Source organism: Petaurus breviceps, unplaced genomic scaffold, assembly GCF_028583685.1.
Source record: "Petaurus breviceps papuanus isolate PSGF00001 unplaced genomic scaffold, PetGlider_PUasm1.0 90451, whole genome shotgun sequence".
Taxonomy (NCBI): domain Eukaryota; kingdom Metazoa; phylum Chordata; class Mammalia; order Diprotodontia; family Petauridae; genus Petaurus; species Petaurus breviceps.
The window spans coordinates 1137010-1146842 of NW_027187258.1; the positions used below are offsets into that span (position 1 = coordinate 1137010).

The window sequence follows — 9833 nt, forward strand, 5'->3', positions numbered from 1 at the left end:
GGAGGAGGGAGAGAGAGAGGAGAGCAGGGTTAGGAGGGGGAAGGAGAGCGCGCGAGCGAGCTGGGGAGGAGCGCTCCTGGCGGGCTGCAGTCCATCCATCGGGAAAGGCCGGGGCTGGGCAATGGTGCACACCAGGGACAGAAGAGGGCTCCTGAGGCAGGATGGGCGCCGCCAGCAGAGGCAGAGGAGCTGAGGTGATGTAAGCACCTGGGGAGGGGCGCAGGCTGAGGGGAGGCTGTGGCAGAGGAGGAGGAGGGTGCCAGTCCAGGACAGAATGATGGGCAACTCTCACCAGAAGCAACTGAGGACTAGGAGGCAGAGCAGGATGCACCCAGCAACAGGTACTCCTCTGTGCCCCTTCTTCCCTCCCTCCCTTTTTCGGGGGCTCTCTCCTCTCCATCTTCTTTCCACGCGTGCTCCGGCGTCTGTGGGACTCTGGGGAGGGGACGGGTGGGCCAAAGTGAGGCTGGGCTGAAGGCGGGAGTGGGGGGGCTTCTCATGGCTCCTGAGACTGGAGATGTTGGGCCCTGCCATTGCCTGAAGTTTCTTGTTTGCTAGGATTGGGTTTTATTTCTGTGTCCAGTCCCGTCTTATTCTCATGTACAAGGATGGAGGCTTTGCAGAAACCGCTCTTTGTTATCTAAGCTGTCATGCCCCCCCAGCTCCCATGCAGATAATTGTACAGAGGAATCTGTTTCTTGCTGTGTAATGCCCCCCCCCCGCACGCCCACGCCCACGCCCACGCCATGGAGGGAGCTCTTCTTCAGCTGCACGAGCAGGAGCGGCTGTGTGGGCACTCACTCTCCAGCCTGTGGCGCGCTCCGCGCCGCCTCCCCAGCCCCCACATTCCAGTCTAGCGTTTTCATCCATCGTCTCCTCCCAAGACACAGAGAGCTCTGGCATGTCACCCGAGAGTACCCCCAGGCAGGCTCCTCGCGCTCTGTCTTCCCAGGAGTAATGGGCGGAAGTAGCAGGAAGGCACGTTTCAACTCACCCAAAGGCACTGAGAGCCACCCCCAGTGGAAGGGGCTGCGCTGCTGGGGAGTGCGCTGCCTTCCCATCCGCAGTGACTTGGTGGCTGCCTGTCAAGGCCAGGTGAGACGTCTGCCTCTGAGCTCCCTCCTGACTCCGAGATCCTGGAACTCCACCATTCATGGAAATATCAGAGGGAGCACACAATGTAAGGCCCCGGAGCGGGATCTCTGAGGTCACTTGGTCCCACTCCAGCCTTGTGCAGATGAGCAAATGAGACCCGACGAGGGGAAGCCGCTCATCCTGAATCACGCAGTTAAGCAGATCCATCCTCGAACCCACTGAGGGCCCCTGGTCTGCTCACCCCCACCATCCCCCAAGAGCTACCGCCAGGCTCACCGTAAATGAGCTGGACCCTCCCTGATGTGTGCTCATGCTTTTGTCAGTCCCTTTTGCTCTGCTCCAGCAGAGGCCCCTCCACACCACTCCTTCTCGGCAGTGACCTCACCTACTTGATCAAGAGAGCTGAGGCTCTCATCTCACCTCCTGTAGACCCCAAAACCTCGTGGCATCTTCAAATAGTGGTTTCTGTTGCTCCAGTCTCAGAATGAGGATCTGAGGGTTCTTCTGTTGGTCAAAGATATACTTAACACCCCCACCAAGGCCACACCTTCTCTTGACTTGGCCATCATCATATGGCCCTTGCTTTTCTCAGTACTGGCCAGGGCGACCTCCTCATTTCCACATTCACTTCTTTCAGGATTCAGCTCAAGGGTCACCTCTGCCAAGCAGCCTTGCCCCAATCTCAAATTCAAGATCTTCTCTACCTTTTAGAATTTTCCCCAAGGACTTTGTCTTGTTCTTTCCTTTGTCCCCAGTCACAATGTTTCCATCCATGTCTATGCAGCAGCCCTATCTCATGCCCCATCCTCCCACTCCCCCCCTTGAAGGCCCCACCCATAAGACCATAAGTCTTATGACCTTATGTCATCCTCCCATCCCCACGACTGTATATGCCAGTGCCTTATGCCTAATAGGCACTTTTAATAAATGTCTGCTGAGGGGCGGCCAGGTAGCACAGCAAGTAAGAGTACCAGCTCCAGTATCAGGATGACCTGGAGGTCGAATCCCGGGCTCAGACACTCAGCACCCACCCAGAAATAACTGGCCATATAACCTTGAGCAAGTTACTTAGCCCTAATTGCTTTAAAAAAAATGTCTGCTGAATAAAATTTCCAAGGTTTTGCTGAGTCCACTGGGAAAGAGGGAAAAAGGTTATTCAAATTAACTTGAAATGGTGAATTTTCTCTAAAGTCTGTAGTCAATGATTGCAGTCCAGAATACATGACCCCAGGGATGGTCTCTTGAATTCCATGAAGGCCCTTGTTAGTGATGCAAAGAAAGTTTTCTGGGCTGCCCTGGCTTCAAGAGGATCTCTCTGAGACTCACTTGTGCTGGGTTTTGGGCTCCCAGGGGCTCTTAGGTCCCTTGGTCTCTAGTGCCTATAGAGAAGGATGAGGGAACGGTATGGTCAGAAATGGCAGCCTCCTGGTCAACCATTGCCTACTATGTTCTTTGGAAACTCTTGGTCCATTCTGAGTGTGTATAGCACAGTGCTAGGCACCTAGTAAGTGCTGAATAAATGCAATTAGCCAAGCTGAAAGACGAGTCCCTTATCCTCCAATTCCTTTGTCCCAGGACACACAGCACTGGGGCCACTGTGACATTGAGTCGGGAAGCTTTGGGAGATCTGAGCAGAGGTTCATGTGCTTTCTAAGAGACTTTCTGCCCTTTGTAGGTGATGCCTTCATGCCCTAACCCCTCATCACATGACCGGGTGAAATCCTCTCCTGCAAGACTTCACCCAGCAAGTTGCAAATCCTCTTTACCGTATCTTCCCAGACCTTGAGTTGGACATCTCGTAGGCACTTGCTGTGCTCTGCTTGGCGATACCAGGTGTGGGGGCTTTGGAGATGGACGGCAGATCCCTTGACTTGATTGTAAGCTCTCTGAGAGCAGGGACCATATCTTATCATGAATGAACGAATGGAAAGCATAAATTAAATGCATCCTATGTGCCGAGTGCTGGAGATAGAAATACAGGTTGGTTTGGAAAGTCATGGGATGTTGAAGGGAGCCATAGGGGTGGGGGCAGCACAGGCAGTAGGCTGACACACCCTTTCCAGGAGCTATGGAGGTATTGACTTAATAAGAGTTACAGTACTAGAAGGGTAAGGAATATATGAACAGCCTCAGAGTAGCTAGCAAAGGGATAGGCCTGCTCTCAAGGAGATTGCATTCTATCAAGGAACACACTCACTCACACACACACACACACACACACACACACACACACACACACACACACACACTAAATACAAGGCTCTCCCCAGGGAAGCTGTAGGCACCAGGAGCTCTAAGATTCTCTGAAATGGAAGCAGACCCTCAGATTAACCCCAGCACCTGTTCTTAGCTCCATCTATAGCGCCATGAAGCAGACAGGAAAAACCCTACAAATCTTGCCGGAAACAAGGAGCTCACCAACTTCCCCCACTTCCATAGCTTAGGGTTTGCAAAAAGCCTTGACTCTGTTAATTCCTCTGATCCTCCCAACAGCCCTGAAAGGTAAGTGCAGTTATTATTCTCATTTGACACAGGAAGAAACTGAGGTAGAGAAAGAGTTCAGGAATCTTCCCCTGGTCACATATTTAGTAAATGTCACAGGTAGGATCTGACCCCAAATCTACCACCCTTCCCACCAAGTTGCACTAGGGTGTCTAAATGGCCCACGTAGCCATAGAAGATGGCGAATGAATGACATTTGACCTAGAAGGAACTCAGATGGTGCCAGTGGTAATAGAAGGGATACACAGGAACAAAAGACTTAGACACCAATTAGATGGGGTGGGGAGCCAATAATGGCAGAGATTTTGAGTCTGGCTGACTACAGAAAGTGAGGAGTCAGAAGAGGAAAACACTGGCTGCAGGGGGAGCAGAGACTGGCAGCGCAGAAGAAGGAAGGAGCTCACGTGAGCTGTCCAGGGTCACTCAGCTGAGTGTGTCAGGTGTGCAGCCCGGAGGCTCACAATTACTATTGGTCACATGTTTGTCCTGCCATTGAATTAACTCTAAGCCCAGTTCTTCCATGAGGTGCAAATTGGCCACCTTGGGGAATGGGAAAGGTAGGATTGATTAATCAATCAACAGCTATTCTTAACCTTTTACCCCAGCACTGCCCGGTGTGCCCCAGAGACAAAAATGACCTAGGTCCTGACATCAATAAGTTTTTACCTCCCAACAAGGACAACATCATGCACACCAAGTAGAAAGAGAATCTATAAGCGATTGGGCTGGAGGGAGGGAGGAAGATTAGCCACTCAAAGCAGGAGGGCAGCACCAAAGGATTTGGCTAAAAGGGGGTCCTTGAACTGAGTCATGAAGGATACCTGCAATTCCTTTTTTAAATAGTATTTTATTTTTTCCAATTACACGTAAAGATAGTTTTCAACATTCGTTTTTATACAGTTTTGAGTTCTGAATTTTTTCTCCTTCTCTCCCTCCCTCCCTTCTCCCTTCCCCAAGACAGCAAGCAGTCTGATATTGGTTATGCATGTGCAATCATAGAAACATATTTCCACATTAGTCATGTTGTGAAAGAAGAAACAGAACAAAAGGGAAAAGCCACCAAAAAAAGTGAAAATAGTCTGCTTCAATCTGCATTCAGACTCCATGGTTCTTTCTCTGCATGTGAACGGCATTTTCCATCATAAGTACTTTGGGATTGTCTTGAATCGCTGTATTGCTAAAAAGAACTGAGTCTGTCATAGTTGATCATCATACACTATAGCTATTACCATGTACAATGTTCTCCTGGTTCTGCTCACTTCACTCAGCATCAGTTCATGTAAGTCTTTCCAGGTTTTTCTGAAGTCTGCCTGTTCATCATTTCTTATAGCACAATAGTATTCCATTACATTCATACACCACAACCTCAGTTGATTCCTCAGCCATTCCTCAGTTGATGGGCATCCCCCTCAATCTTCAATTCTTTGCCACCACATGAAGAGATGATATCAATATTTTTGGACATGCAGGTCATTTTCCCTTTTTTATGATCTCTTTGGAATACAGACCTGTAGTGGTATTGCTGGATCAAAGGGTGTGCACAGTTTGATTGCCCTTTGGGCATAGTTACAAATTGCTCTCCAGAATGGTTGGATCAGTTCACCACTCCACAAATAATGCATTAGTGCCCCAATTTTCCTAGATCTTTTCCAACATTTATCATTTTCTTTTTTGTCATGTTAATCTGATAAATGTGAGGTGTTACCTTAGAGTTGTTTTGATTTGCATTTCTCTCATCAATAGTGATTTAGAACATTTTTTCATATGACTAGAGATAGCTTTAATTTCTTCATCTGAAAACTGCCTGTTTATATTCTTTGACCATTTATCAATTGGAGAATGACTTGTATTCTTATCAATTTGATTCCATTCTCTATATATTTAAGAAATGAGGCCTTTATCAGAAACTCTGGCTGTAAAAATTGTTTCCCATCTTTCTTCTTTCCTTCTAATCTTGTTTGTGTTGGTTTTATTCATGCAAAAACTTTTTAATTTGATGTAATCAAAATTATCCATTTTACATTTCATTATGTTCTCTATCTCTTGTTTGGTCATAAATTCTTCCCTTCTCCATATATCTGTCAACAATATTCTTTGCTCTCCTGATTTGCTTATGGTATCACCCTTTATGCCTAAATCATGTACCCATTTCAACCTTATCTTGGTATATGATGTGAGATGTTGGTCTATGCCTAGTTTCTGCCAAGCTATTTTCCAGTTTCCTCATCAGTTTTTGTCAAATAGTGAGTTCTAATCACAGAAGCTAGAGTCTTTGGGTTTAGTGAACAGTAGATTACTATAGTCATTGACTACTGTGTTTTATGTGCCCAATCTATTCCACTGACACCCCACTCTATTTCTTAATCAGTCCCAAATAGTTTTGATGATTGCTGCTTTATAATAGAGTTTTAGATCTGGTACGGCCAGGCTACCTTCCTTTGCCTTTTTTTTTTTCATTAATTCCCTTGATATTCTGGACTTTTTGTTCTTCCAGATGCATTTTTAATTATTTTTTCTAACTCTATAAAATAGTTTTCTATAGTTTGATTGGTATGGCGCCAAACAAGTAAGTTAATTTAGGTAGAATTGTCATTTTATCCTATTAGTTTGGCATTCTTCCAATTGTTTAGATCTGACTTTATTTGTGTGGAAAATGTTTTGTAATTGTGTTCATATAGGTCCTGGGTTTGTCTTGGCAATTAGACTGCCACATATTTTATGTTGTCTACAGTTATTTTTAATGGAATTTCTCTTTCTATCTCTTTCTGCTGGGCTTTGTTGGTAATATATAGAAATATTGATGATTTATGTGGATTTATTTTATATCCTTTGATTTTGCTAAAGTTGTTAATTATTTCAAGTGCTTTTTAGTTGATTCTCTAAGTATACCATCATGTAATCTGCAGAGTGATAGTTTTATTTCTTTACTGCCTATTCTAATTCCTTCAGTTTTTTTCTTCTCTTATTGCTATAGCTAACATTTCTAGTACAATATTGAATAATAGTGGTGATAATGGACATCCTTATTTCACCCCTGTTCTTACTGGGAAGACTTCTAGCTTATCCCCATTACACATAATGCTTGCTGATGGTTTTAGAGAGATACTACTTATCATATTAAGGAAAGCTCCATTTATTCCTGTGCTCTCTAGTGTTTTTGATAGGAATGGGTGCTGTATTTGTCAAAAGCTTTTTGTGCATCTATTGAGATAATCATGTTTTCTGTCACTTTTGTTTTTGATATGGTCAGTTATCCTGAGAGTTTTCCTAATATTGAACCAGCCCTGCATTCCTGGTAGAAATCCCACCTGGTCATAGTGTATTATCCTGGTGATAAATTGCTGTAATCTCTTCGCCGATATTTTGTTTAAAATTTTTGCATCAATATTCATTAGGGAAATTGATCTATAATTTTCTTTCTCTGTTTTGGCTTTTTCTGATTTAGGTATCAGCACCATATTTGTGTTATAAAAGGAATTTTGTAGGACTCTGTCCTTTTTCCAAGTAGTATATATAATATTGAAATTAGTTGTTCTTTAAATGTTTGCAGAATTCATTTGTAAATCCATCTGGCCCTAGAGACTTTTTTTAGGGAGTTCATTGATGCCTTGTACAATCTTTTTCTAAAATGGGGTTATTTAAATATTTTATTTCTTCTGTTAATCTCAGCAATTTATATTTTTGTAAATATGCATCCATTTTGCTTAGATTGTCAGATTTATTGGCATACAGTTGGGCAAAATAGTTCCTAATTATTGCTTTAATTTCCTCTTCATTGGTGGTGAATTCACCCTTTTCATTTTTTATACTGGTAATTTGGCTTTCTTCTTTTTTAATCAAAATAATCAAAGGTTTATCTATTTTATTGTTTTTTTTTCATAAAACCAGTTCTTAGTTTTATTATTAGTTCAAAAGTTATCTTGCTTTCAATTTTATTAATCTGTCTTTAGATTTTCAAAATTTCTAATTTGGTGTTTAATTGAGGATATTTAATTTGTTCTTTTTCTAGCTTTTTAAATTACATGCCCAATTCAGTGATATGCTTTTTCTCTGTTTTATTTGTGTAAGCAGTTAGTGATATAAAACTTCCTCTAAGTACTGCTTTGGCTGCATCTCATAAATTTTGATATGTTGTCTCATTATTGTCATTCTCTGATGAAATTATTGATTGTTTCTATGATTTGTTGTTTGACCCAGGCATTCTTTAGGATTAGATTAGTTTCCTATTAATTTTTAGTTTATGTTTCCATGGCCCTTTATTGAATGTAATTTTTATTGCATCATGATCTGAAAAGGATGCATTTAATATTTCTGCCTTTCTGCATTGGATTATGAGGTTTTTATATCCTAATACATGATCAATTTTTGTGTAGGTGCCATGTACCACTGAGAAAAAAAGTATATTCCTTTCCATCCCCATTCAGTTTTCCCCAGAGGTCTGTCATATCTACCTTTGCTAAAATTCTATTTTCCTCTTTAACTTCTTTCTTGTTTATTTTGTGGGTAGATTTATCTAGTTCTTTAAGGAAGAGGCTGAAGTCCCTCACTAGTATAGTTTTTCTGTCTATTTCTTCCTGTAACTCACTTAACTTCTCCTCTAGGAATGTGGATGCTATTTCATTTGGTGCATATATGTTTAGTATTGATATGACTTCATTGTCTATGGTACATTTTAGCAAGATGTAGTTTCCTTCTCTCTCTCTCTCTCTCTCTCTCTCTCTCTCTCTCTCTTTCTCTCTCTCTCTCTCTCTCTGTTTTGTCTGAAATCAGGATTGCTATCCCCACTTTTTTTTTTACTTCAGCTGAAGCATACTATATCGTTCCTTTTATCTTTATTCTGTGTGTGTCTCTGTGCTTCAAATGGCACCTGCAGTTCTAACAGTTGGAAACGAAATGGGGTTCAGCCAATACAAAAGCACCAAGATGGCAGATGGAGGGTTGACTGGATTGTAGAGTATATGGATGGGAGTAGGGTGTAAGAAAACTGGAAAGGCAAGAGGAGTCAAGAAGGGCTTTAAAAGCCAAACAGGGTATGTTATATTGGATACTAGTGGCAATAGGGAACCACTGTAGTTTATTAAGCAGAGGCAGTGACACTTACCAGATCTATCTGTTAGGCCTGTGCTTTGGGAAGATCACCAGAATGGGAAGAGACTTGAGAGAGGGAGGGAACTAGAGAGAGGGAGACCAATTAGGAGGCTATTGCAGTAATCTAGGAGAGAGGTGCTAAGGGTGGGAGCTGAGTGGAGAGGGGGGGTCAAATAGGATAGATGTTGTGAAGTTAGAAATTGAAAGATTTGGCAACTGACTAGAGATGTGGGGTGAGGAAGAGCAGGGCATTGAGGATGATGCTGAGGTTAAGAACATGAGAGAGCAGAAGGATGGTGGTGCCTCTGACAGAAATGGGGAAGATTTTAGGGGCAAGGGAATAAGTTCAGATCTGCATGCATTGGATTTGAGATAGATCCAATGTACTATAAGTGGCTTGTATTGTAGGATGGGAGCTCAGATGGGAGATGAGAGCTGGAGGGAGATCTGGTGATTGTGTATATAGAGAGGTGAGAATGGGAGGCTGGGAGTACAATGAGAAGAGGGCCTAGGATAGAGTCTCAGGGCACACCCATGGTTAGGGGTCATGCTCTGCATTAACAATGAGCAAAGGAGACTGAGAAAGAGTGGTCAGAGAGGTAGGAGGAGAACCAAGAGATATCACTATCATGGAGACCTAGAGGGGAGAGATGATCCGGGAATGGCAGAGGCTGCAGAGGGGTCAGAAAGGAATGAGAAAAGGCTGCGAGATTTGGCAATTATGAGATTATTGGCAACTTTGGAGAGAGCAGTGTCGGTGGAACTATGAGGTTCAGGAGTCGGATTGCAAAGAGTTAAGAAGGGAGTTGGAGGAATGGAAGGAGAGGCAATGGATGTAAATGGCTTTTTCAAACAGTTTGGCTGAGAAAAGAAAGCTGGCAGAGGTGGCTCCCTCTCTCAAGTCTTTCCTCATTCCAGTCCATCCTCCACTCTGCTGCCAACGTGCAGGTTTTTGATGGTGGGGAGACTTGGATATGTTTGTAGACAGCAGGGAAAGAACTAGCACATATATTTTGTATTTGGATTTTTGTTGTTTTTTTTTTTGGAGGGAGGAAGGTAGGGCAGTTGGGGTTAAGTGACTTGCCCAAGGTCACACAGCTAGTTAAGTGTCAAGTGTCTGAGGCCGAATTTGAACTCAGGTCCTCCTG

The 9833-nt window shown here is 43.4% G+C and overlaps 1 long non-coding RNA gene across 1 annotated transcript in view; it reads left to right on the forward strand.

Annotated features, from left to right (window-relative positions):
• The window catches only part of LOC138141663 (uncharacterized), a 24734-nt gene extending 21680 nt beyond the window's left edge, over window positions 1-3054 (forward strand). Inside the window, exon 2 of the long non-coding RNA XR_011163230.1 lies at window positions 2771-3054. This is a non-coding gene — a long non-coding RNA (uncharacterized lncRNA). The remainder of the gene's footprint in view (window positions 1-2770) is intronic.
• Window positions 3055-9833: the final 6779 nt, after the last annotated feature.